The following is a 27,524-nucleotide window of genomic DNA, read 5'->3' as shown; positions in this document are numbered from 1 at the left end:
CCGTGGGTGGGTGGCGAGCTAGCGGCATTCAGAAGAGCGAGGCCCGCAGTCTGTGCAGAAGACACCTGCACTCGGGTGTGTGTGGCGGCACGATTCACAAGCAGCTCCAGATGTTAAGCCAAGGAGAAGCCAGGGAGTTCCCAACGCCCCAGGTGTCCTCAGCCCACGACTGGCTGCTGGGGGAATGCGAAGCCCGGCTCCTTGTCTCAGAGCGGGACAACCAGGAGGTGTGACGTACACCCCGGGGTTCCCAGGAGGATCAGGCTGAAGCTGGGACTTGGCCTGAAAGTGTCCCCTCGCACGGCCACCCCCTTCCCCTTCCTGCTCCTCTACTCCTGGTGCCCCTCCATCCAGGGGCCAGACCTTAAAGAGTCACCCGCAAGAGAATCCTGGTCCCAAAGGAGCCTTCTGGGGGACCCGTGCTGAGAGAGGTTGTGGGCATGGCCCGCTGGGGCTCTGCCCGACCCAGGGCTGAGAGATGCAACCTCCCAGCTCTGGGTCCCTGCAGGGGAAGCGTTGGCAAGCACAGGGCCAGTCCTCCAAAGGCCCAGGTGCAGGGAGCCCAGGCCAAGCAGCCTGTGGAAGAAGCCACCCCGGGAACACGACTGCAGGCCACGGCCCTTCCCACCTCCTCCTCCTCCTCCTCCTCCTGCTCCTCCACCCCCCCCCCGACCTCCCACCCCCACCCCCGACATGGCGCAGGGCTCAGAGACACCTCAGACACTTGCTACCCAAAGTGCAAAGGGCATCAGTTGCTCCTCCAAACCCCCCCCCCCCCCGCCCAGCAGACCGCGTTGTCCAGCCAGCCCCCGGGCCTCCCTGGGGTGCCCAGCACAAAAGTGCAGACAACCACCGGACCCTCAATCTCAGTTTTCGGATGTTTTTGCCACTCTAAGGACCCGCAGGCCAGCTGGGCCTTCTGGCAGGACAGAGAGCCCCGGAATCCGACGTGGAGAGCTGGGTGTACGTCCCCACGAGGAGGCGGTCCCCACCTCCGCGGCTCTCCCCTTGCGGGGGGGAAAAGCAGCCACGGGGCCTCAGAGAAGACACCAGGCTGGGCGCCCGCCCCACAGTGGGGGCACGTCCCCCGCAGGCCACTTAGCGACGGCCGCCGGCCGGCGGACGGTTGGGTGGCGCGAGACGCTGCGGCCGCCCTGCTACCGGGTTCCTGGGAGGGCGTCCTGGAACCAGCGTCCACACCAAGCCCTTGGAAGGCCCAGGCGACGGAGGAGCCCCGTCAGGCAGGGGCCGAGGACGGTGACGGCCCGGGCGGGGAGGAGCGTGTCAGGCAGGGGCAGAGGACGGTGACAGGTGACAGGCCGGGCGGGAAGGAGTCAGTCAGGCAGGGGCCGAGGAGGAGACGGGGCTGGGTAAGGGTTAGGGTTAGAGTCAGGGCACAAGTCACAATCGCAAAGACCTGGAAGCGACCCGAGTGCCCATCGACCCACGAGTGCGTAAATGAAATGTGGCGCGTGGACACCACGGAGTGCTATTCAGCTAGGAGGAGCAGCGGTGAGAGGGCACCTCTCGTGGTTCTCCTGGCCAGAGCTGGAACCCGTTCCAGTAAGCCAGGTAGCCCAAGAATGGACACACGAGCACCACGTGCTCGCGCTCACCAGCAAATGGGTACGAACCGACGGACACCCAAGTGGACACAGAGGAATCACCTTCATCGGGTGGGTGTCGGGCGGGTGGGGGGAGGGGATGGGCATACACCTCCATTAGGAATGGGGTGGGTGCGCACCGACTGGGGGATGGGCGCACTTGAGGCTCTGACCCGAGGGGGGAGGCTGGGAGAGGGCAACGTACCCGACCTTAACATTGGTACCCCCACAATACGCTGGAACAACATCAGAGGTTAATGAATAAGAACACAGGGGGGAGGGGGGCACGGGCAACACATGTCACCTTAATACTTGGACTCCCATCATCTGCTTGAAAAGAGAGAGAAAAGAAAATGCAATCATAGAGATAAGAGACACTTTTTAAACATAATGAATCCGAAGAGAAAAGTAAAAGGAGGCCTGTGGAGCAGGTCTGGGTGTGACTCCGGATCCCCCAACATCAGGTGCCACCACCAAAGATTCCTACGTGTAGCCCATAGAACCCCAAAAGCAACGGGACGAGTTCTGGTCACATACTCCCTCAAAATGACATCCTGGCCTTCTTCTGGAACTCCCTCCCCTCTCAGACTCTCAAGGTTTCCTCCAGCGTGTCGGTTCCCACAGAGCAGACCTTTGGTCTGAGACCTGACAGTCCAGAAGCCACGCATGCTGCCGCGTGACGGCGGTGTCGCGGCTTGGGACAAGAGGAGGCCCCACGGTGCGGGCTGGGGCGCCAGGCACCGCGGCGGGCGCTGAGGGTGGGGGAGACCCCCGCCCCGGGCCGCCGCCTCGCTCCCAGAGAGGGGACAGAACAAGAGGCAAAACAAAACAAAAAAAAAAAAAAAAAAGAAGCCTACGGCACCCGGTATTCCCAGGCGGTCTCCCATCCAAGTACTAACCAGGCCCGACCCTGCTTAGCTTCCGAGACCAGACGAGATCGGGCGCGTTCAGGGTGGTGTGGCCCTAGACGGCGGAGGGCGCCCCTGCCCCGCTCAAGAAGCCGAGCCTCTCTGCGCTTCCCCGCCGCCTCCTCCCGCCCCAGGCCCCGCGCCGGCGCTGACCCGCACCGGGCGGGCCTGTTGAGTTCACCGGCCGGGTCCGGCGGGCTCCGAGGGACGGGGGTGACAGGCGGGGCGGGGCGGGGCGGGCAGGGAGCGGCGGGCCGGGGTGGGGGGCTGTCTCTCTATACACACACACACACACACACACACACACTCACACTCACTCACTCACACTCACACAAGATGCGCCTCCACGGCTGGACTCGCCAAGGTGGAGACCTTCCAGCCCCCTTCCTCTCCTCGCCTGGCCCACCCCCAGCTCGTGGCCGCCCCCGCCGCCGCCGCCGCCGCCGCCGCCGCCGCCGCCGCCGCCGCCGCCGCCGATTGCGCACGCGCGGGTCGCCCGCCCTTTGACCCCAGGCAGGGGCCGCCCTCCCCGACAACCCCTTTCAGCTGCGCCCCCCACCCTGTGGGTGGGCTGCCGCCTATTCCCCCGGGCCCGGGCTGGGGCACAGCGCATGGGGGAGGGGAGCGAGTGTATGGGGCGTCTCTCTCTCTCTCTCTTGGGATGTGTCCCATGGGTGGGGTGGCGTGGTTAGTGGGGCGCTGAAGAAATCAGTCCCCTCCATCTCCTACCTCTGGAAAACGCCCAAGCCCTTGGAGAACTGCCGGCAACGCGACCGTGGGGGCCGGGACCCTCCTCTGTGTCCTCCTGTGGCCCAGTCCTAGGGGCCTGGGCCTGGCCGGGGCTGCATTGGACCCCGACCCCCCTGGCGTGTGGACTCGCTAAAAATCGGCGATTAGATATTGGATTCCAGCTTCATTGAGGTCATTTCACTAATGAGTGCACCGGAAAGAGTTTCCTAATCCATCTGTGAGGGTGGCAACTGAAAGAGAATTTTAAAGCTGACAGAATAGGCGAGGAAAGGCATAGGAGATTTCCACACCCAGTAAGGAAGCCTTTCCCGAAATGGAAGAAAGAAAGGAGCAAACAGAGACACCGGTAGCCCGCCAGGATCAGAGTCTGCCCCCGAGAGAAAGTACCCTGACCAGGTTCACCCGTGGGTGGGTGGCGAGCTAGCGGCATTCAGAAGAGCGAGGCCCGCAGTCTGTGCAGAAGACACCTGCACTCGGGTGTGTGTGGCGGCACGATTCACAAGCAGCTCCAGATGTTAAGCCAAGGAGAAGCCAGGGAGTTCCCAACGCCCCAGGTGTCCTCAGCCCACGACTGGCTGCTGGGGGAATGCGAAGCCCGGCTCCTTGTCTCAGAGCGGGACAACCAGGAGGTGTGACGTACACCCCGGGGTTCCCAGGAGGATCAGGCTGAAGCTGGGACTTGGCCTGAAAGTGTCCCCTCGCACGGCCACCCCCTTCCCCTTCCTGCTCCTCTACTCCTGGTGCCCCTCCATCCAGGGGCCAGACCTTAAAGAGTCACCCGCAAGAGAATCCTGGTCCCAAAGGAGCCTTCTGGGGGACCCGTGCTGAGAGAGGTTGTGGGCATGGCCCGCTGGGGCTCTGCCCGACCCAGGGCTGAGAGATGCAACCTCCCAGCTCTGGGTCCCTGCAGGGGAAGCGTTGGCAAGCACAGGGCCAGTCCTCCAAAGGCCCAGGTGCAGGGAGCCCAGGCCAAGCAGCCTGTGGAAGAAGCCACCCCGGGAACACGACTGCAGGCCACGGCCCTTCCCACCTCCTCCTCCTCCTCCTCCTCCTGCTCCTCCACCCCCCCCTGACCTCCCACCCCCACCCCCGACATGGCGCAGGGCTCAGAGACACCTCAGACACTTGCTACCCAAAGTGCAAAGGGCATCAGTTGCTCCTCCAAACCCCCCCCCCCCCGCCCAGCAGACCGCGTTGTCCAGCCAGCCCCCGGGCCTCCCTGGGGTGCCCAGCACAAAAGTGCAGACAACCACCGGACCCTCAATCTCAGTTTTCGGATGTTTTTGCCACTCTAAGGACCCGCAGGCCAGCTGGGCCTTCTGGCAGGACAGAGAGCCCCGGAATCCGACGTGGAGAGCTGGGTGTACGTCCCCACGAGGAGGCGGTCCCCACCTCCGCGGCTCTCCCCTTGCGGGGGGGAAAAGCAGCCACGGGGCCTCAGAGAAGACACCAGGCTGGGCGCCCGCCCCACAGTGGGGGCACGTCCCCCGCAGGCCACTTAGCGACGGCCGCCGGCCGGCGGACGGTTGGGTGGCGCGAGACGCTGCGGCCGCCCTGCTACCGGGTTCCTGGGAGGGCGTCCTGGAACCAGCGTCCACACCAAGCCCTTGGAAGGCCCAGGCGACGGAGGAGCCCCGTCAGGCAGGGGCCGAGGACGGTGACGGCCCGGGCGGGGAGGAGCGTGTCAGGCAGGGGCAGAGGACGGTGACAGGTGACAGGCCGGGCGGGAAGGAGTCAGTCAGGCAGGGGCCGAGGAGGAGACGGGGCTGGGTAAGGGTTAGGGTTAGAGTCAGGGCACAAGTCACAATCGCAAAGACCTGGAAGCGACCCGAGTGCCCATCGACCCACGAGTGCGTAAATGAAATGTGGCGCGTGGACACCACGGAGTGCTATTCAGCTAGGAGGAGCAGCGGTGAGAGGGCACCTCTCGTGGTTCTCCTGGCCAGAGCTGGAACCCGTTCCAGTAAGCCAGGTAGCCCAAGAATGGACACACGAGCACCACGTGCTCGCGCTCACCAGCAAATGGGTACGAACCGACGGACACCCAAGTGGACACAGAGGAATCACCTTCATCGGGTGGGTGTCGGGCGGGTGGGGGGAGGGGATGGGCATACACCTCCATTAGGAATGGGGTGGGTGCGCACCGACTGGGGGATGGGCGCACTTGAGGCTCTGACCCGAGGGGGGAGGCTGGGAGAGGGCAACGTACCCGACCTTAACATTGGTACCCCCACAATACGCTGGAACAACATCAGAGGTTAATGAATAAGAACACAGGGGGGAGGGGGGCACGGGCAACACATGTCACCTTAATACTTGGACTCCCATCATCTGCTTGAAAAGAGAGAGAAAAGAAAATGCAATCATAGAGATAAGAGACACTTTTTAAACATAATGAATCCGAAGAGAAAAGTAAAAGGAGGCCTGTGGAGCAGGTCTGGGTGTGACTCCGGATCCCCCAACATCAGGTGCCACCACCAAAGATTCCTACGTGTAGCCCATAGAACCCCAAAAGCAACGGGACGAGTTCTGGTCACATACTCCCTCAAAATGACATCCTGGCCTTCTTCTGGAACTCCCTCCCCTCTCAGACTCTCAAGGTTTCCTCCAGCGTGTCGGTTCCCACAGAGCAGACCTTTGGTCTGAGACCTGACAGTCCAGAAGCCACGCATGCTGCCGCGTGACGGCGGTGTCGCGGCTTGGGACAAGAGGAGGCCCCACGGTGCGGGCTGGGGCGCCAGGCACCGCGGCGGGCGCTGAGGGTGGGGGTGACCCCCGCCCCGGGCCGCCGCCTCGCTCCCAGAGAGGGGACAGAACAAGAGGCAAAACAAAACAAAAAAAAAAAAAAAAAAGAAGCCTACGGCACCCGGTATTCCCAGGCGGTCTCCCATCCAAGTACTAACCAGGCCCGACCCTGCTTAGCTTCCGAGACCAGACGAGATCGGGCGCGTTCAGGGTGGTGTGGCCCTAGACGGCGGAGGGCGCCCCTGCCCCGCTCAAGAAGCCGAGCCTCTCTGCGCTTCCCCGCCGCCTCCTCCCGCCCCAGGCCCCGCGCCGGCGCTGACCCGCACCGGGCGGGCCTGTTGAGTTCACCGGCCGGGTCCGGCGGGCTCCGAGGGACGGGGGTGACAGGCGGGGCGGGGCGGGGCGGGCAGGGAGCGGCGGGCCGGGGTGGGGGGCTGTCTCTCTATACACACACACACACACACACACACACTCACACTCACTCACTCACACTCACACAAGATGCGCCTCCACGGCTGGACTCGCCAAGGTGGAGACCTTCCAGCCCCCTTCCTCTCCTCGCCTGGCCCACCCCCAGCTCGTGGCCGCCCCCGCCGCCGCCGCCGCCGCCGCCGCCGCCGCCGCCGCCGCCGCCGCCGCCGCCGATTGCGCACGCGCGGGTCGCCCGCCCTTTGACCCCAGGCAGGGGCCGCCCTCCCCGACAACCCCTTTCAGCTGCGCCCCCCACCCTGTGGGTGGGCTGCCGCCTATTCCCCCGGGCCCGGGCTGGGGCACAGCGCATGGGGGAGGGGAGCGAGTGTATGGGGCGTCTCTCTCTCTCTCTTGGGATGTGTCCCATGGGTGGGGTGGCGTGGTTAGTGGGGCGCTGAAGAAATCAGTCCCCTCCATCTCCTACCTCCGGAAAACGCCCAAGCCCTTGGAGAACTGCCGGCAACGCGACCGTGGGGGCCGGGACCCTCCTCTGTGTCCTCCTGTGGCCCAGTCCAAGGGGCCTGGGCCTGGCCGGGGCTGCATTGGACCCCGACCCCCCTGGCGTGTGGACTCGCTAAAAATCGGCGATTAGATATTGGATTCCAGCTTCATTGAGGTCATTTCACTAATGAGTGCACCGGAAAGAGTTTCCTAATCCATCTGTGAGGGTGGCAACTGAAAGAGAATTTTAAAGCTGACAGAATAGGCGAGGAAAGGCATAGGAGATTTCCACACCCAGTAAGGAAGCCTTTCCCGAAATGGAAGAAAGAAACGAGCAAACAGAGACACCGGTAGCCCGCCAGGATCAGAGTCTGCCCCCGAGAGAAAGTACCCTGACCAGGTTCACCCGTGGGTGGGTGGCGAGCTAGCGGCATTCAGAAGAGCGAGGCCCGCAGTCTGTGCAGAAGACACCTGCACTCGGGTGTGTGTGGCGGCACGATTCACAAGCAGCTCCAGATGTTAAGCCAAGGAGAAGCCAGGGAGTTCCCAACGCCCCAGGTGTCCTCAGCCCACGACTGGCTGCTGGGGGAATGCGAAGCCCGGCTCCTTGTCTCAGAGCGGGACAACCAGGAGGTGTGACGTACACCCCGGGGTTCCCAGGAGGATCAGGCTGAAGCTGGGACTTGGCCTGAAAGTGTCCCCTCGCACGGCCACCCCCTTCCCCTTCCTGCTCCTCTACTCCTGGTGCCCCTCCATCCAGGGGCCAGACCTTAAAGAGTCACCCGCAAGAGAATCCTGGTCCCAAAGGAGCCTTCTGGGGGACCCGTGCTGAGAGAGGTTGTGGGCATGGCCCGCTGGGGCTCTGCCCGACCCAGGGCTGAGAGATGCAACCTCCCAGCTCTGGGTCCCTGCAGGGGAAGCGTTGGCAAGCACAGGGCCAGTCCTCCAAAGGCCCAGGTGCAGGGAGCCCAGGCCAAGCAGCCTGTGGAAGAAGCCACCCCGGGAACACGACTGCAGGCCACGGCCCTTCCCACCTCCTCCTCCTCCTCCTCCTCCTGCTCCTCCACCCCCCCCTGACCTCCCACCCCCACCCCCGACATGGCGCAGGGCTCAGAGACACCTCAGACACTTGCTACCCAAAGTGCAAAGGGCATCAGTTGCTCCTCCAAACCCCCCCCCCCCCGCCCAGCAGACCGCGTTGTCCAGCCAGCCCCCGGGCCTCCCTGGGGTGCCCAGCACAAAAGTGCAGACAACCACCGGACCCTCAATCTCAGTTTTCGGATGTTTTTGCCACTCTAAGGACCCGCAGGCCAGCTGGGCCTTCTGGCAGGACAGAGAGCCTCGGAATCCGACGTGGAGAGCTGGGTGTACGTCCCCACGAGGAGGCGGTCCCCACCTCCGCGGCTCTCCCCTTGCGGGGGGGAAAAGCAGCCACGGGGCCTCAGAGAAGACACCAGGCTGGGCGCCCGCCCCACAGTGGGGGCACGTCCCCCGCAGGCCACTTAGCGACGGCCGCCGGCCGGCGGACGGTTGGGTGGCGCGAGACGCTGCGGCCGCCCTGCTACCGGGTTCCTGGGAGGGCGTCCTGGAACCAGCGTCCACACCAAGCCCTTGGAAGGCCCAGGCGACGGAGGAGCCCCGTCAGGCAGGGGCCGAGGACGGTGACGGCCCGGGCGGGGAGGAGCGTGTCAGGCAGGGGCAGAGGACGGTGACAGGTGACAGGCCGGGCGGGAAGGAGTCAGTCAGGCAGGGGCCGAGGAGGAGACGGGGCTGGGTAAGGGTTAGGGTTAGAGTCAGGGCACAAGTCACAATCGCAAAGACCTGGAAGCGACCCGAGTGCCCATCGACCCACGAGTGCGTAAATGAAATGTGGCGCGTGGACACCACGGAGTGCTATTCAGCTAGGAGGAGCAGCGGTGAGAGGGCACCTCTCGTGGTTCTCCTGGCCAGAGCTGGAACCCGTTCCAGTAAGCCAGGTAGCCCAAGAATGGACACACGAGCACCACGTGCTCGCGCTCACCAGCAAATGGGTACGAACCGACGGACACCCAAGTGGACACAGAGGAATCACCTTCATCGGGTGGGTGTCGGGCGGGTGGGGGGAGGGGATGGGCATACACCTCCATTAGGAATGGGGTGGGTGCGCACCGACTGGGGGATGGGCGCACTTGAGGCTCTGACCCGAGGGGGGAGGCTGGGAGAGGGCAACGTACCCGACCTTAACATTGGTACCCCCACAATACGCTGGAACAACATCAGAGGTTAATGAATAAGAACACAGGGGGGAGGGGGGCACGGGCAACACATGTCACCTTAATACTTGGACTCCCATCATCTGCTTGAAAAGAGAGAGAAAAGAAAATGCAATCATAGAGATAAGAGACACTTTTTAAACATAATGAATCCGAAGAGAAAAGTAAAAGGAGGCCTGTGGAGCAGGTCTGGGTGTGACTCCGGATCCCCCAACATCAGGTGCCACCACCAAAGATTCCTACGTGTAGCCCATAGAACCCCAAAAGCAACGGGACGAGTTCTGGTCACATACTCCCTCAAAATGACATCCTGGCCTTCTTCTGGAACTCCCTCCCCTCTCAGACTCTCAAGGTTTCCTCCAGCGTGTCGGTTCCCACAGAGCAGACCTTTGGTCTGAGACCTGACAGTCCAGAAGCCACGCATGCTGCCGCGTGACGGCGGTGTCGCGGCTTGGGACAAGAGGAGGCCCCACGGTGCGGGCTGGGGCGCCAGGCACCGCGGCGGGCGCTGAGGGTGGGGGAGACCCCCGCCCCGGGCCGCCGCCTCGCTCCCAGAGAGGGGACAGAACAAGAGGCAAAACAAAACAAAAAAAAAAAAAAAAAAGAAGCCTACGGCACCCGGTATTCCCAGGCGGTCTCCCATCCAAGTACTAACCAGGCCCGACCCTGCTTAGCTTCCGAGACCAGACGAGATCGGGCGCGTTCAGGGTGGTGTGGCCCTAGACGGCGGAGGGCGCCCCTGCCCCGCTCAAGAAGCCGAGCCTCTCTGCGCTTCCCCGCCGCCTCCTCCCGCCCCAGGCCCCGCGCCGGCGCTGACCCGCACCGGGCGGGCCTGTTGAGTTCACCGGCCGGGTCCGGCGGGCTCCGAGGGACGGGGGTGACAGGCGGGGCGGGGCGGGCAGGGAGCGGCGGGCCGGGGTGGGGGGCTGTCTCTCTATACACACACACACACACACACACACACACTCACACTCACTCACTCACACTCACACAAGATGCGCCTCCACGGCTGGACTCGCCAAGGTGGAGACCTTCCAGCCCCCTTCCTCTCCTCGCCTGGCCCACCCCCAGCTCGTGGCCGCCCCCGCCGCCGCCGCCGCCGCCGCCGCCGCCGCCGCCGCCGATTGCGCACGCGCGGGTCGCCCGCCCTTTGACCCCAGGCAGGGGCCGCCCTCCCCGACAACCCCTTTCAGCTGCGCCCCCCACCCTGTGGGTGGGCTGCCGCCTATTCCCCCGGGCCCGGGCTGGGGCACAGCGCATGGGGGAGGGGAGCGAGTGTATGGGGCGTCTCTCTCTCTCTCTCTTGGGATGTGTCCCATGGGTGGGGTGGCGTGGTTAGTGGGGCGCTGAAGAAATCAGTCCCCTCCATCTCCTACCTCTGGAAAACGCCCAAGCCCTTGGAGAACTGCCGGCAACGCGACCGTGGGGGCCGGGACCCTCCTCTGTGTCCTCCTGTGGCCCAGTCCTAGGGGCCTGGGCCTGGCCGGGGCTGCATTGGACCCCGACCCCCCTGGCGTGTGGACTCGCTAAAAATCGGCGATTAGATATTGGATTCCAGCTTCATTGAGGTCATTTCACTAATGAGTGCACCGGAAAGAGTTTCCTAATCCATCTGTGAGGGTGGCAACTGAAAGAGAATTTTAAAGCTGACAGAATAGGCGAGGAAAGGCATAGGAGATTTCCACACCCAGTAAGGAAGCCTTTCCCGAAATGGAAGAAAGAAACGAGCAAACAGAAACACCGGTAGCCCGCCAGGATCAGAGTCTGCCCCCGAGAGAAAGTACCCTGACCAGGTTCACCCGTGGGTGGGTGGCGAGCTAGCGGCATTCAGAAGAGCGAGGCCCGCAGTCTGTGCAGAAGACACCTGCACTCGGGTGTGTGTGGCGGCACGATTCACAAGCAGCTCCAGATGTTAAGCCAAGGAGAAGCCAGGGAGTTCCCAACGCCCCAGGTGTCCTCAGCCCACGACTGGCTGCTGGGGGAATGCGAAGCCCGGCTCCTTGTCTCAGAGCGGGACAACCAGGAGGTGTGACGTACACCCCGGGGTTCCCAGGAGGATCAGGCTGAAGCTGGGACTTGGCCTGAAAGTGTCCCCTCGCACGGCCACCCCCTTCCCCTTCCTGCTCCTCTACTCCTGGTGCCCCTCCATCCAGGGGCCAGACCTTAAAGAGTCACCCGCAAGAGAATCCTGGTCCCAAAGGAGCCTTCTGGGGGACCCGTGCTGAGAGAGGTTGTGGGCATGGCCCGCTGGGGCTCTGCCCGACCCAGGGCTGAGAGATGCAACCTCCCAGCTCTGGGTCCCTGCAGGGGAAGCGTTGGCAAGCACAGGGCCAGTCCTCCAAAGGCCCAGGTGCAGGGAGCCCAGGCCAAGCAGCCTGTGGAAGAAGCCACCCCGGGAACACGACTGCAGGCCACGGCCCTTCCCACCTCCTCCTCCTCCTCCTCCTCCTGCTCCTCCACCCCCCCCCCCGACCTCCCACCCCCACCCCCGACATGGCGCAGGGCTCAGAGACACCTCAGACACTTGCTACCCAAAGTGCAAAGGGCATCAGTTGCTCCTCCAAACCCCCCCCCCCGCCCAGCAGACCGCGTTGTCCAGCCAGCCCCCGGGCCTCCCTGGGGTGCCCAGCACAAAAGTGCAGACAACCACCGGACCCTCAATCTCAGTTTTCGGATGTTTTTGCCACTCTAAGGACCCGCAGGCCAGCTGGGCCTTCTGGCAGGACAGAGAGCCCCGGAATCCGACGTGGAGAGCTGGGTGTACGTCCCCACGAGGAGGCGGTCCCCACCTCCGCGGCTCTCCCCTTGCGGGGGGGAAAAGCAGCCACGGGGCCTCAGAGAAGACACCAGGCTGGGCGCCCGCCCCACAGTGGGGGCACGTCCCCCGCAGGCCACTTAGCGACGGCCGCCGGCCGGCGGACGGTTGGGTGGCGCGAGACGCTGCGGCCGCCCTGCTACCGGGTTCCTGGGAGGGCGTCCTGGAACCAGCGTCCACACCAAGCCCTTGGAAGGCCCAGGCGACGGAGGAGCCCCGTCAGGCAGGGGCCGAGGACGGTGACGGCCCGGGCGGGGAGGAGCGTGTCAGGCAGGGGCAGAGGACGGTGACAGGTGACAGGCCGGGCGGGAAGGAGTCAGTCAGGCAGGGGCCGAGGAGGAGACGGGGCTGGGTAAGGGTTAGGGTTAGAGTCAGGGCACAAGTCACAATCGCAAAGACCTGGAAGCGACCCGAGTGCCCATCGACCCACGAGTGCGTAAATGAAATGTGGCGCGTGGACACCACGGAGTGCTATTCAGCTAGGAGGAGCAGCGGTGAGAGGGCACCTCTCGTGGTTCTCCTGGCCAGAGCTGGAACCCGTTCCAGTAAGCCAGGTAGCCCAAGAATGGACACACGAGCACCACGTGCTCGCGCTCACCAGCAAATGGGTACGAACCGACGGACACCCAAGTGGACACAGAGGAATCACCTTCATCGGGTGGGTGTCGGGCGGGTGGGGGGAGGGGATGGGCATACACCTCCATTAGGAATGGGGTGGGTGCGCACCGACTGGGGGATGGGCGCACTTGAGGCTCTGACCCGAGGGGGGAGGCTGGGAGAGGGCAACGTACCCGACCTTAACATTGGTACCCCCACAATACGCTGGAACAACATCAGAGGTTAATGAATAAGAACACAGGGGGGAGGGGGGCACGGGCAACACATGTCACCTTAATACTTGGACTCCCATCATCTGCTTGAAAAGAGAGAGAAAAGAAAATGCAATCATAGAGATAAGAGACACTTTTTAAACATAATGAATCCGAAGAGAAAAGTAAAAGGAGGCCTGTGGAGCAGGTCTGGGTGTGACTCCGGATCCCCCAACATCAGGTGCCACCACCAAAGATTCCTACGTGTAGCCCATAGAACCCCAAAAGCAACGGGACGAGTTCTGGTCACATACTCCCTCAAAATGACATCCTGGCCTTCTTCTGGAACTCCCTCCCCTCTCAGACTCTCAAGGTTTCCTCCAGCGTGTCGGTTCCCACAGAGCAGACCTTTGGTCTGAGACCTGACAGTCCAGAAGCCACGCATGCTGCCGCGTGACGGCGGTGTCGCGGCTTGGGACAAGAGGAGGCCCCACGGTGCGGGCTGGGGCGCCAGGCACCGCGGCGGGCGCTGAGGGTGGGGGAGACCCCCGCCCCGGGCCGCCGCCTCGCTCCCAGAGAGGGGACAGAACAAGAGGCAAAACAAAACAAAAAAAAAAAAAAAAAAGAAGCCTACGGCACCCGGTATTCCCAGGCGGTCTCCCATCCAAGTACTAACCAGGCCCGACCCTGCTTAGCTTCCGAGACCAGACGAGATCGGGCGCGTTCAGGGTGGTGTGGCCCTAGACGGCGGAGGGCGCCCCTGCCCCGCTCAAGAAGCCGAGCCTCTCTGCGCTTCCCCGCCGCCTCCTCCCGCCCCAGGCCCCGCGCCGGCGCTGACCCGCACCGGGCGGGCCTGTTGAGTTCACCGGCCGGGTCCGGCGGGCTCCGAGGGACGGGGGTGACAGGCGGGGCGGGGCGGGCAGGGAGCGGCGGGCCGGGGTGGGGGGCTGTCTCTCTATACACACACACACACACACACACACACACTCACACTCACTCACTCACACTCACACAAGATGCGCCTCCACGGCTGGACTCGCCAAGGTGGAGACCTTCCAGCCCCCTTCCTCTCCTCGCCTGGCCCACCCCCAGCTCGTGGCCGCCCCCGCCGCCCCCGCCGCCGCCGCCGCCGCCGCCGCCGCCGATTGCGCACGCGCGGGTCGCCCGCCCTTTGACCCCAGGCAGGGGCCGCCCTCCCCGACAACCCCTTTCAGCTGCGCCCCCCACCCTGTGGGTGGGCTGCCGCCTATTCCCCCGGGCCCGGGCTGGGGCACAGCGCATGGGGGAGGGGAGCGAGTGTATGGGGCGTCTCTCTCTCTCTCTCTTGGGATGTGTCCCATGGGTGGGGTGGCGTGGTTAGTGGGGCGCTGAAGAAATCAGTCCCCTCCATCTCCTACCTCTGGAAAACGCCCAAGCCCTTGGAGAACTGCCGGCAACGCGACCGTGGGGGCCGGGACCCTCCTCTGTGTCCTCCTGTGGCCCAGTCCTAGGGGCCTGGGCCTGGCCGGGGCTGCATTGGACCCCGACCCCCCTGGCGTGTGGACTCGCTAAAAATCGGCGATTAGATATTGGATTCCAGCTTCATTGAGGTCATTTCACTAATGAGAGCACCGGAAAGAGTTTCCTAATCCATCTGTGAGGGTGGCAACTGAAAGAGAATTTTAAAGCTGACAGAATAGGCGAGGAAAGGCATAGGAGATTTCCACACCCAGTAAGGAAGCCTTTCCCGAAATGGAAGAAAGAAACGAGCAAACAGAGACACCGGTAGCCCGCCAGGATCAGAGTCTGCCCCCGAGAGAAAGTACCCTGACCAGGTTCACCCGTGGGTGGGTGGCGAGCTAGCGGCATTCAGAAGAGCGAGGCCCGCAGTCTGTGCAGAAGACACCTGCACTCGGGTGTGTGTGGCGGCACGATTCACAAGCAGCTCCAGATGTTAAGCCAAGGAGAAGCCAGGGAGTTCCCAACGCCCCAGGTGTCCTCAGCCCACGACTGGCTGCTGGGGGAATGCGAAGCCCGGCTCCTTGTCTCAGAGCGGGACAACCAGGAGGTGTGACGTACACCCCGGGGTTCCCAGGAGGATCAGGCTGAAGCTGGGACTTGGCCTGAAAGTGTCCCCTCGCACGGCCACCCCCTTCCCCTTCCTGCTCCTCTACTCCTGGTGCCCCTCCATCCAGGGGCCAGACCTTAAAGAGTCACCCGCAAGAGAATCCTGGTCCCAAAGGAGCCTTCTGGGGGACCCGTGCTGAGAGAGGTTGTGGGCATGGCCCGCTGGGGCTCTGCCCGACCCAGGGCTGAGAGATGCAACCTCCCAGCTCTGGGTCCCTGCAGGGGAAGCGTTGGCAAGCACAGGGCCAGTCCTCCAAAGGCCCAGGTGCAGGGAGCCCAGGCCAAGCAGCCTGTGGAAGAAGCCACCCCGGGAACACGACTGCAGGCCACGGCCCTTCCCACCTCCTCCTCCTCCTCCTCCTCCTGCTCCTCCACCCCCCCCTGACCTCCCACCCCCACCCCCGACATGGCGCAGGGCTCAGAGACACCTCAGACACTTGCTACCCAAAGTGCAAAGGGCATCAGTTGCTCCTCCAAACCCCCCCCCCCCGCCCAGCAGACCGCGTTGTCCAGCCAGCCCCCGGGCCTCCCTGGGGTGCCCAGCACAAAAGTGCAGACAACCACCGGACCCTCAATCTCAGTTTTCGGATGTTTTTGCCACTCTAAGGACCCGCAGGCCAGCTGGGCCTTCTGGCAGGACAGAGAGCCCCGGAATCCGACGTGGAGAGCTGGGTGTACGTCCCCACGAGGAGGCGGTCCCCACCTCCGCGGCTCTCCCCTTGCGGGGGGGAAAAGCAGCCACGGGGCCTCAGAGAAGACACCAGGCTGGGCGCCCGCCCCACAGTGGGGGCACGTCCCCCGCAGGCCACTTAGCGACGGCCGCCGGCCGGCGGACGGTTGGGTGGCGCGAGACGCTGCGGCCGCCCTGCTACCGGGTTCCTGGGAGGGCGTCCTGGAACCAGCGTCCACACCAAGCCCTTGGAAGGCCCAGGCGACGGAGGAGCCCCGTCAGGCAGGGGCCGAGGACGGTGACGGCCCGGGCGGGGAGGAGCGTGTCAGGCAGGGGCAGAGGACGGTGACAGGTGACAGGCCGGGCGGGAAGGAGTCAGTCAGGCAGGGGCCGAGGAGGAGACGGGGCTGGGTAAGGGTTAGGGTTAGAGTCAGGGCACAAGTCACAATCGCAAAGACCTGGAAGCGACCCGAGTGCCCATCGACCCACGAGTGCGTAAATGAAATGTGGCGCGTGGACACCACGGAGTGCTATTCAGCTAGGAGGAGCAGCGGTGAGAGGGCACCTCTCGTGGTTCTCCTGGCCAGAGCTGGAACCCGTTCCAGTAAGCCAGGTAGCCCAAGAATGGACACACGAGCACCACGTGCTCGCGCTCACCAGCAAATGGGTACGAACCGACGGACACCCAAGTGGACACAGAGGAATCACCTTCATCGGGTGGGTGTCGGGCGGGTGGGGGGAGGGGATGGGCATACACCTCCATTAGGAATGGGGTGGGTGCGCACCGACTGGGGGATGGGCGCACTTGAGGCTCTGACCCGAGGGGGGAGGCTGGGAGAGGGCAACGTACCCGACCTTAACATTGGTACCCCCACAATACGCTGGAACAACATCAGAGGTTAATGAATAAGAACACAGGGGGGAGGGGGGCACGGGCAACACATGTCACCTTAATACTTGGACTCCCATCATCTGCTTGAAAAGAGAGAGAAAAGAAAATGCAATCATAGAGATAAGAGACACTTTTTAAACATAATGAATCCGAAGAGAAAAGTAAAAGGAGGCCTGTGGAGCAGGTCTGGGTGTGACTCCGGATCCCCCAACATCAGGTGCCACCACCAAAGATTCCTACGTGTAGCCCATAGAACCCCAAAAGCAACGGGACGAGTTCTGGTCACATACTCCCTCAAAATGACATCCTGGCCTTCTTCTGGAACTCCCTCCCCTCTCAGACTCTCAAGGTTTCCTCCAGCGTGTCGGTTCCCACAGAGCAGACCTTTGGTCTGAGACCTGACAGTCCAGAAGCCACGCATGCTGCCGCGTGACGGCGGTGTCGCGGCTTGGGACAAGAGGAGGCCCCACGGTGCGGGCTGGGGCGCCAGGCACCGCGGCGGGCGCTGAGGGTGGGGGAGACCCCCGCCCCGGGCCGCCGCCTCGCTCCCAGAGAGGGGACAGAACAAGAGGCAAAACAAAACAAAAAAAAAAAAAAAAAAGAAGCCTACGGCACCCGGTATTCCCAGGCGGTCTCCCATCCAAGTACTAACCAGGCCCGACCCTGCTTAGCTTCCGAGACCAGACGAGATCGGGCGCGTTCAGGGTGGTGTGGCCCTAGACGGCGGAGGGCGCCCCTGCCCCGCTCAAGAAGCCGAGCCTCTCTGCGCTTCCCCGCCGCCTCCTCCCGCCCCAGGCCCCGCGCCGGCGCTGACCCGCACCGGGCGGGCCTGTTGAGTTCACCGGCCGGGTCCGGCGGGCTCCGAGGGACGGGGGTGACAGGCGGGGCGGGGCGGGGCGGGCAGGGAGCGGCGGGCCGGGGTGGGGGGCTGTCTCTCTATACACACACACACACACACACACACACACTCACACTCACTCACTCACACTCACACAAGATGCGCCTCCACGGCTGGACTCGCCAAGGTGGAGACCTTCCAGCCCCCTTCCTCTCCTCGCCTGGCCCACCCCCAGCTCGTGGCCGCCCCCGCCGCCCCCGCCGCCGCCGCCGCCGCCGCCGCCGCCGATTGCGCACGCGCGGGTCGCCCGCCCTTTGACCCCAGGCAGGGGCCGCCCTCCCCGACAACCCCTTTCAGCTGCGCCCCCCACCCTGTGGGTGGGCTGCCGCCTATTCCCCCGGGCCCGGGCTGGGGCACAGCGCATGGGGGAGGGGAGCGAGTGTATGGGGCGTCTCTCTCTCTCTCTCTTGGGATGTGTCCCATGGGTGGGGTGGCGTGGTTAGTGGGGCGCTGAAGAAATCAGTCCCCTCCATCTCCTACCTCTGGAAAACGCCCAAGCCCTTGGAGAACTGCCGGCAACGCGACCGTGGGGGCCGGGACCCTCCTCTGTGTCCTCCTGTGGCCCAGTCCTAGGGGCCTGGGCCTGGCCGGGGCTGCATTGGACCCCGACCCCCCTGGCGTGTGGACTCGCTAAAAATCGGCGATTAGATATTGGATTCCAGCTTCATTGAGGTCATTTCACTAATGAGTGCACCGGAAAGAGTTTCCTAATCCATCTGTGAGGGTGGCAACTGAAAGAGAATTTTAAAGCTGACAGAATAGGCGAGGAAAGGCATAGGAGATTTCCACACCCAGTAAGGAAGCCTTTCCCGAAATGGAAGAAAGAAACGAGCAAACAGAGACACCGGTAGCCCGCCAGGATCAGAGTCTGCCCCCGAGAGAAAGTACCCTGACCAGGTTCACCCGTGGGTGGGTGGCGAGCTAGCGGCATTCAGAAGAGCGAGGCCCGCAGTCTGTGCAGAAGACACCTGCACTCGGGTGTGTGTGGCGGCACGATTCACAAGCAGCTCCAGATGTTAAGCCAAGGAGAAGCCAGGGAGTTCCCAACGCCCCAGGTGTCCTCAGCCCACGACTGGCTGCTGGGGGAATGCGAAGCCCGGCTCCTTGTCTCAGAGCGGGACAACCAGGAGGTGTGACGTACACCCCGGGGTTCCCAGGAGGATCAGGCTGAAGCTGGGACTTGGCCTGAAAGTGTCCCCTCGCACGGCCACCCCCTTCCCCTTCCTGCTCCTCTACTCCTGGTGCCCCTCCATCCAGGGGCCAGACCTTAAAGAGTCACCCGCAAGAGAATCCTGGTCCCAAAGGAGCCTTCTGGGGGACCCGTGCTGAGAGAGGTTGTGGGCATGGCCCGCTGGGGCTCTGCCCGACCCAGGGCTGAGAGATGCAACCTCCCAGCTCTGGGTCCCTGCAGGGGAAGCGTTGGCAAGCACAGGGCCAGTCCTCCAAAGGCCCAGGTGCAGGGAGCCCAGGCCAAGCAGCCTGTGGAAGAAGCCACCCCGGGAACACGACTGCAGGCCACGGCCCTTCCCACCTCCTCCTCCTCCTCCTCCTCCTGCTCCTCCACCCCCCCCCCCGACCTCCCACCCCCACCCCCGACATGGCGCAGGGCTCAGAGACACCTCAGACACTTGCTACCCAAAGTGCAAAGGGCATCAGTTGCTCCTCCAAACCCCCCCCCCGCCCAGCAGACCGCGTTGTCCAGCCAGCCCCCGGGCCTCCCTGGGGTGCCCAGCACAAAAGTGCAGACAACCACCGGACCCTCAATCTCAGTTTTCGGATGTTTTTGCCACTCTAAGGACCCGCAGGCCAGCTGGGCCTTCTGGCAGGACAGAGAGCCCCGGAATCCGACGTGGAGAGCTGGGTGTACGTCCCCACGAGGAGGCGGTCCCCACCTCCGCGGCTCTCCCCTTGCGGGGGGGAAAAGCAGCCACGGGGCCTCAGAGAAGACACCAGGCTGGGCGCCCGCCCCACAGTGGGGGCACGTCCCCCGCAGGCCACTTAGCGACGGCCGCCGGCCGGCGGACGGTTGGGTGGCGCGAGACGCTGCGGCCGCCCTGCTACCGGGTTCCTGGGAGGGCGTCCTGGAACCAGCGTCCACACCAAGCCCTTGGAAGGCCCAGGCGACGGAGGAGCCCCGTCAGGCAGGGGCCGAGGACGGTGACGGCCCGGGCGGGGAGGAGCGTGTCAGGCAGGGGCAGAGGACGGTGACAGGTGACAGGCCGGGCGGGAAGGAGTCAGTCAGGCAGGGGCCGAGGAGGAGACGGGGCTGGGTAAGGGTTAGGGTTAGAGTCAGGGCACAAGTCACAATCGCAAAGACCTGGAAGCGACCCGAGTGCCCATCGACCCACGAGTGCGTAAATGAAATGTGGCGCGTGGACACCACGGAGTGCTATTCAGCTAGGAGGAGCAGCGGTGAGAGGGCACCTCTCGTGGTTCTCCTGGCCAGAGCTGGAACCCGTTCCAGTAAGCCAGGTAGCCCAAGAATGGACACACGAGCACCACGTGCTCGCGCTCACCAGCAAATGGGTACGAACCGACGGACACCCAAGTGGACACAGAGGAATCACCTTCATCGGGTGGGTGTCGGGCGGGTGGGGGGAGGGGATGGGCATACACCTCCATTAGGAATGGGGTGGGTGCGCACCGACTGGGGGATGGGCGCACTTGAGGCTCTGACCCGAGGGGGGAGGCTGGGAGAGGGCAACGTACCCGACCTTAACATTGGTACCCCCACAATACGCTGGAACAACATCAGAGGTTAATGAATAAGAACACAGGGGGGAGGGGGGCACGGGCAACACATGTCACCTTAATACTTGGACTCCCATCATCTGCTTGAAAAGAGAGAGAAAAGAAAATGCAATCATAGAGATAAGAGACACTTTTTAAACATAATGAATCCGAAGAGAAAAGTAAAAGGAGGCCTGTGGAGCAGGTCTGGGTGTGACTCCGGATCCCCCAACATCAGGTGCCACCACCAAAGATTCCTACGTGTAGCCCATAGAACCCCAAAAGCAACGGGACGAGTTCTGGTCACATACTCCCTCAAAATGACATCCTGGCCTTCTTCTGGAACTCCCTCCCCTCTCAGACTCTCAAGGTTTCCTCCAGCGTGTCGGTTCCCACAGAGCAGACCTTTGGTCTGAGACCTGACAGTCCAGAAGCCACGCATGCTGCCGCGTGACGGCGGTGTCGCGGCTTGGGACAAGAGGAGGCCCCACGGTGCGGGCTGGGGCGCCAGGCACCGCGGCGGGCGCTGAGGGTGGGGGAGACCCCCGCCCCGGGCCGCCGCCTCGCTCCCAGAGAGGGGACAGAACAAGAGGCAAAACAAAACAAAAAAAAAAAAAAAAAAAGAAGCCTACGGCACCCGGTATTCCCAGGCGGTCTCCCATCCAAGTACTAACCAGGCCCGACCCTGCTTAGCTTCCGAGACCAGACGAGATCGGGGGCGTTCAGGGTGGTGTGGCCCTAGACGGCGGCGGAGGGCGCCCCTGCCCCGCTCAAGAAGCCGAGCCTCTCTGCGCTTCCCCGCCGCCTCCTCCCGCCCCAGGCCCCGCGCCGGCGCTGACCCGCACCGGGCGGGCCTGTTGAGTTCACCGGCCGGGTCCGGCGGGCTCCGAGGGACGGGGGTGACAGGCGGGGCGGGGCGGGGCGGGCAGGGAGCGGCGGGCCGGGGTGGGGGGCTGTCTCTCTATACACACACACACACACACACACACACACTCACACTCACTCACTCACACTCACACAAGATGCGCCTCCACGGCTGGACTCGCCAAGGTGGAGACCTTCCAGCCCCCTTCCTCTCCTCGCCTGGCCCACCCCCAGCTCGTGGCCGCCCCCGCCGCCCCCGCCGCCGCCGCCGCCGCCGCCGCCGCCGCCGCCGATTGCGCACGCGCGGGTCGCCCGCCCTTTGACCCCAGGCAGGGGCCGCCCTCCCCGACAACCCCTTTCAGCTGCGCCCCCCACCCTGTGGGTGGGCTGCCGCCTATTCCCCCGGGCCCGGGCTGGGGCACAGCGCATGGGGGAGGGGAGCGAGTGTATGGGGCGTCTCTCTCTCTCTCTCTTGGGATGTGTCCCATGGGTGGGGTGGCGTGGTTAGTGGGGCGCTGAAGAAATCAGTCCCCTCCATCTCCTACCTCTGGAAAACGCCCAAGCCCTTGGAGAACTGCCGGCAACGCGACCGTGGGGGCCGGGACCCTCCTCTGTGTCCTCCTGTGGCCCAGTCCTAGGGGCCTGGGCCTGGCCGGGGCTGCATTGGACCCCGACCCCCCTGGCGTGTGGACTCGCTAAAAATCGGCGATTAGATATTGGATTCCAGCTTCATTGAGGTCATTTCACTAATGAGTGCACCGGAAAGAGTTTCCTAATCCATCTGTGAGGGTGGCAACTGAAAGAGAATTTTAAAGCTGACAGAATAGGCGAGGAAAGGCATAGGAGATTTCCACACCCAGTAAGGAAGCCTTTCCCGAAATGGAAGAAAGAAACGAGCAAACAGAGACACCGGTAGCCCGCCAGGATCAGAGTCTGCCCCCGAGAGAAAGTACCCTGACCAGGTTCACCCGTGGGTGGGTGGCGAGCTAGCGGCATTCAGAAGAGCGAGGCCCGCAGTCTGTGCAGAAGACACCTGCACTCGGGTGTGTGTGGCGGCACGATTCACAAGCAGCTCCAGATGTTAAGCCAAGGAGAAGCCAGGGAGTTCCCAACGCCCCAGGTGTCCTCAGCCCACGACTGGCTGCTGGGGGAATGCGAAGCCCGGCTCCTTGTCTCAGAGCGGGACAACCAGGAGGTGTGACGTACACCCCGGGGTTCCCAGGAGGATCAGGCTGAAGCTGGGACTTGGCCTGAAAGTGTCCCCTCGCACGGCCACCCCCTTCCCCTTCCTGCTCCTCTACTCCTGGTGCCCCTCCATCCAGGGGCCAGACCTTAAAGAGTCACCCGCAAGAGAATCCTGGTCCCAAAGGAGCCTTCTGGGGGACCCGTGCTGAGAGAGGTTGTGGGCATGGCCCGCTGGGGCTCTGCCCGACCCAGGGCTGAGAGATGCAACCTCCCAGCTCTGGGTCCCTGCAGGGGAAGCGTTGGCAAGCACAGGGCCAGTCCTCCAAAGGCCCAGGTGCAGGGAGCCCAGGCCAAGCAGCCTGTGGAAGAAGCCACCCCGGGAACACGACTGCAGGCCACGGCCCTTCCCACCTCCTCCTCCTCCTCCTCCTCCTGCTCCTCCACCCCCCCCCCGACCTCCCACCCCCACCCCCGACATGGCGCAGGGCTCAGAGACACCTCAGACACTTGCTACCCAAAGTGCAAAGGGCATCAGTTGCTCCTCCAAACCCCCCCCCCCCCGCCCAGCAGACCGCGTTGTCCAGCCAGCCCCCGGGCCTCCCTGGGGTGCCCAGCACAAAAGTGCAGACAACCACCGGACCCTCAATCTCAGTTTTCGGATGTTTTTGCCACTCTAAGGACCCGCAGGCCAGCTGGGCCTTCTGGCAGGACAGAGAGCCCCGGAATCCGACGTGGAGAGCTGGGTGTACGTCCCCACGAGGAGGCGGTCCCCACCTCCGCGGCTCTCCCCTTGCGGGGGGGAAAAGCAGCCACGGGGCCTCAGAGAAGACACCAGGCTGGGCGCCCGCCCCACAGTGGGGGCACGTCCCCCGCAGGCCACTTAGCGACGGCCGCCGGCCGGCGGACGGTTGGGTGGCGCGAGACGCTGCGGCCGCCCTGCTACCGGGTTCCTGGGAGGGCGTCCTGGAACCAGCGTCCACACCAAGCCCTTGGAAGGCCCAGGCGACGGAGGAGCCCCGTCAGGCAGGGGCCGAGGACGGTGACGGCCCGGGCGGGGAGGAGCGTGTCAGGCAGGGGCAGAGGACGGTGACAGGTGACAGGCCGGGCGGGAAGGAGTCAGTCAGGCAGGGGCCGAGGAGGAGACGGGGCTGGGTAAGGGTTAGGGTTAGAGTCAGGGCACAAGTCACAATCGCAAAGACCTGGAAGCGACCCGAGTGCCCATCGACCCACGAGTGCGTAAATGAAATGTGGCGCGTGGACACCACGGAGTGCTATTCAGCTAGGAGGAGCAGCGGTGAGAGGGCACCTCTCGTGGTTCTCCTGGCCAGAGCTGGAACCCGTTCCAGTAAGCCAGGTAGCCCAAGAATGGACACACGAGCACCACGTGCTCGCGCTCACCAGCAAATGGGTACGAACCGACGGACACCCAAGTGGACACAGAGGAATCACCTTCATCGGGTGGGTGTCGGGCGGGTGGGGGGAGGGGATGGGCATACACCTCCATTAGGAATGGGGTGGGTGCGCACCGACTGGGGGATGGGCGCACTTGAGGCTCTGACCCGAGGGGGGAGGCTGGGAGAGGGCAACGTACCCGACCTTAACATTGGTACCCCCACAATACGCTGGAACAACATCAGAGGTTAATGAATAAGAACACAGGGGGGAGGGGGGCACGGGCAACACATGTCACCTTAATACTTGGACTCCCATCATCTGCTTGAAAAGAGAGAGAAAAGAAAATGCAATCATAGAGATAAGAGACACTTTTTAAACATAATGAATCCGAAGAGAAAAGTAAAAGGAGGCCTGTGGAGCAGGTCTGGGTGTGACTCCGGATCCCCCAACATCAGGTGCCACCACCAAAGATTCCTACGTGTAGCCCATAGAACCCCAAAAGCAACGGGACGAGTTCTGGTCACATACTCCCTCAAAATGACATCCTGGCCTTCTTCTGGAACTCCCTCCCCTCTCAGACTCTCAAGGTTTCCTCCAGCGTGTCGGTTCCCACAGAGCAGACCTTTGGTCTGAGACCTGACAGTCCAGAAGCCACGCATGCTGCCGCGTGACGGCGGTGTCGCGGCTTGGGACAAGAGGAGGCCCCACGGTGCGGGCTGGGGCGCCAGGCACCGCGGCGGGCGCTGAGGGTGGGGGAGACCCCCGCCCCGGGCCGCCGCCTCGCTCCCAGAGAGGGGACAGAACAAGAGGCAAAACAAAACAAAAAAAAAAAAAAAGAAGAAGCCTACGGCACCCGGTATTCCCAGGCGGTCTCCCATCCAAGTACTAACCAGGCCCGACCCTGCTTAGCTTCCGAGACCAGACGAGATCGGGCGCGTTCAGGGTGGTGTGGCCCTAGACGGCGGAGGGCGCCCCTGCCCCGCTCAAGAAGCCGAGCCTCTCTGCGCTTCCCCGCCGCCTCCTCCCGCCCCAGGCCCCGCGCCGGCGCTGACCCGCACCGGGCGGGCCTGTTGAGTTCACCGGCCGGGTCCGGCGGGCTCCGAGGGACGGGGGTGACAGGCGGGGCGGGGCGGGCAGGGAGCGGCGGGCCGGGGTGGGGGGCTGTCTCTCTATACACACACACACACACACACACACACACTCACACTCACTCACTCACACTCACACAAGATGCGCCTCCACGGCTGGACTCGCCAAGGTGGAGACCTTCCAGCCCCCTTCCTCTCCTCGCCTGGCCCACCCCCAGCTCGTGGCCGCCCCCGCCGCCGCCGCCGCCGCCGCCGCCGCCGCCGCCGATTGCGCACGCGCGGGTCGCCCGCCCTTTGACCCCAGGCAGGGGCCGCCCTCCCCGACAACCCCTTTCAGCTGCGCCCCCCACCCTGTGGGTGGGCTGCCGCCTATTCCCCCGGGCCCGGGCTGGGGCACAGCGCATGGGGGAGGGGAGCGAGTGTATGGGGCGTCTCTCTCTCTCTCTTGGGATGTGTCCCATGGGTGGGGTGGCGTGGTTAGTGGGGCGCTGAAGAAATCAGTCCCCTCCATCTCCTACCTCCGGAAAACGCCCAAGCCCTTGGAGAACTGCCGGCAACGCGACCGTGGGGGCCGGGACCCTCCTCTGTGTCCTCCTGTGGCCCAGTCCAAGGGGCCTGGGCCTGGCCGGGGCTGCATTGGACCCCGACCCCCCTGGCGTGTGGACTCGGTAAAAATCGGCGATTAGATATTGGATTCCAGCTTCATTGAGGTCATTTCACTAATGAGTGCACCGGAAAGAGTTTCCTAATCCATCTGTGAGGGTGGCAACTGAAAGAGAATTTTAAAGCTGACAGAATAGGCGAGGAAAGGCATAGGAGATTTCCACACCCAGTAAGGAAGCCTTTCCCGAAATGGAAGAAAGAAACGAGCAAACAGAGACACCGGTAGCCCGCCAGGATCAGAGTCTGCCCCCGAGAGAAAGTACCCTGACCAGGTTCACCCGTGGGTGGGTGGCGAGCTAGCGGCATTCAGAAGAGCGAGGCCCGCAGTCTGTGCAGAAGACACCTGCACTCGGGTGTGTGTGGCGGCACGATTCACAAGCAGCTCCAGATGTTAAGCCAAGGAGAAGCCAGGGAGTTCCCAACGCCCCAGGTGTCCTCAGCCCACGACTGGCTGCTGGGGGAATGCGAAGCCCGGCTCCTTGTCTCAGAGCGGGACAACCAGGAGGTGTGACGTACACCCCGGGGTTCCCAGGAGGATCAGGCTGAAGCTGGGACTTGGCCTGAAAGTGTCCCCTCGCACGGCCACCCCCTTCCCCTTCCTGCTCCTCTACTCCTGGTGCCCCTCCATCCAGGGGCCAGACCTTAAAGAGTCACCCGCAAGAGAATCCTGGTCCCAAAGGAGCCTTCTGGGGGACCCGTGCTGAGAGAGGTTGTGGGCATGGCCCGCTGGGGCTCTGCCCGACCCAGGGCTGAGAGATGCAACCTCCCAGCTCTGGGTCCCTGCAGGGGAAGCGTTGGCAAGCACAGGGCCAGTCCTCCAAAGGCCCAGGTGCAGGGAGCCCAGGCCAAGCAGCCTGTGGAAGAAGCCACCCCGGGAACACGACTGCAGGCCACGGCCCTTCCCACCTCCTCCTCCTCCTCCTCCTCCTGCTCCTCCACCCCCCCCCCCGACCTCCCACCCCCACCCCCGACATGGCGCAGGGCTCAGAGACACCTCAGACACTTGCTACCCAAAGTGCAAAGGGCATCAGTTGCTCCTCCAAACCCCCCCCCCCCCGCCCAGCAGACCGCGTTGTCCAGCCAGCCCCCGGGCCTCCCTGGGGTGCCCAGCACAAAAGTGCAGACAACCACCGGACCCTCAATCTCAGTTTTCGGATGTTTTTGCCACTCTAAGGACCCGCAGGCCAGCTGGGCCTTCTGGCAGGACAGAGAGCCCCGGAATCCGACGTGGAGAGCTGGGTGTACGTCCCCACGAGGAGGCGGTCCCCACCTCCGCGGCTCTCCCCTTGCGGGGGGGAAAAGCAGCCACGGGGCCTCAGAGAAGACACCAGGCTGGGCGCCCGCCCCACAGTGGGGGCACGTCCCCCGCAGGCCACTTAGCGACGGCCGCCGGCCGGCGGACGGTTGGGTGGCGCGAGACGCTGCGGCCGCCCTGCTACCGGGTTCCTGGGAGGGCGTCCTGGAACCAGCGTCCACACCAAGCCCTTGGAAGGCCCAGGCGACGGAGGAGCCCCGTCAGGCAGGGGCCGAGGACGGTGACGGCCCGGGCGGGGAGGAGCGTGTCAGGCAGGGGCAGAGGACGGTGACAGGTGACAGGCCGGGCGGGAAGGAGTCAGTCAGGCAGGGGCCGAGGAGGAGACGGGGCTGGGTAAGGGTTAGGGTTAGAGTCAGGGCACAAGTCACAATCGCAAAGACCTGGAAGCGACCCGAGTGCCCATCGACCCACGAGTGCGTAAATGAAATGTGGCGCGTGGACACCACGGAGTGCTATTCAGCTAGGAGGAGCAGCGGTGAGAGGGCACCTCTCGTGGTTCTCCTGGCCAGAGCTGGAACCCGTTCCAGTAAGCCAGGTAGCCCAAGAATGGACACACGAGCACCACGTGCTCGCGCTCACCAGCAAATGGGTACGAACCGACGGACACCCAAGTGGACACAGAGGAATCACCTTCATCGGGTGGGTGTCGGGCGGGTGGGGGGAGGGGATGGGCATACACCTCCATTAGGAATGGGGTGGGTGCGCACCGACTGGGGGATGGGCGCACTTGAGGCTCTGACCCGAGGGGGGAGGCTGGGAGAGGGCAACGTACCCGACCTTAACATTGGTACCCCCACAATACGCTGGAACAACATCAGAGGTTAATGAATAAGAACACAGGGGGGAGGGGGGCACGGGCAACACATGTCACCTTAATACTTGGACTCCCATCATCTGCTTGAAAAGAGAGAGAAAAGAAAATG

The 27,524-nt window shown here is 63.9% G+C and overlaps 7 non-coding genes across 7 annotated transcripts; all 7 read right to left on the bottom strand.

The window, feature by feature from the left end:
• Positions 1–2,454: 2,454 nt before the first annotated feature.
• LOC142872701 (5S ribosomal RNA) lies at positions 2,455–2,573 on the bottom strand. The gene has a single exon (XR_012920854.1). It is a non-coding gene; the product is annotated as a 5S ribosomal RNA (ribosomal RNA).
• A 3,543-nt stretch (positions 2,574–6,116) lies between these two features.
• Positions 6,117–6,235, bottom strand: LOC142872690 (5S ribosomal RNA). The gene has a single exon (XR_012920853.1). It is a non-coding gene; the product is annotated as a 5S ribosomal RNA (ribosomal RNA).
• A 3,542-nt stretch (positions 6,236–9,777) lies between these two features.
• LOC142872678 (5S ribosomal RNA) lies at positions 9,778–9,896 on the bottom strand. The gene has a single exon (XR_012920851.1). It is a non-coding gene; the product is annotated as a 5S ribosomal RNA (ribosomal RNA).
• Positions 9,897–13,422: 3,526 nt separating this feature from the next.
• LOC142872667 (5S ribosomal RNA) lies at positions 13,423–13,541 on the bottom strand. Its single transcript, XR_012920850.1, has one exon. It is a non-coding gene; the product is annotated as a 5S ribosomal RNA (ribosomal RNA).
• Positions 13,542–17,066: 3,525 nt separating this feature from the next.
• Positions 17,067–17,185, bottom strand: LOC142872656 (5S ribosomal RNA). Its single transcript, XR_012920849.1, has one exon. It is a non-coding gene; the product is annotated as a 5S ribosomal RNA (ribosomal RNA).
• A 3,531-nt stretch (positions 17,186–20,716) lies between these two features.
• On the bottom strand, positions 20,717–20,835 carry LOC142872505 (5S ribosomal RNA). Its single transcript, XR_012920762.1, has one exon. It is a non-coding gene; the product is annotated as a 5S ribosomal RNA (ribosomal RNA).
• Positions 20,836–24,376: 3,541 nt separating this feature from the next.
• LOC142872645 (5S ribosomal RNA) lies at positions 24,377–24,495 on the bottom strand. The gene has a single exon (XR_012920848.1). It is a non-coding gene; the product is annotated as a 5S ribosomal RNA (ribosomal RNA).
• Positions 24,496–27,524: the final 3,029 nt, after the last annotated feature.

Source organism: Microcebus murinus, chromosome 8 (genome assembly GCF_040939455.1).
Source record: "Microcebus murinus isolate Inina chromosome 8, M.murinus_Inina_mat1.0, whole genome shotgun sequence".
Taxonomy (NCBI): domain Eukaryota; kingdom Metazoa; phylum Chordata; class Mammalia; order Primates; family Cheirogaleidae; genus Microcebus; species Microcebus murinus.
The sequence above is the reverse complement of the archived record's forward strand: the minus strand, read 5'-3'. Positions and strand labels throughout refer to the sequence as shown.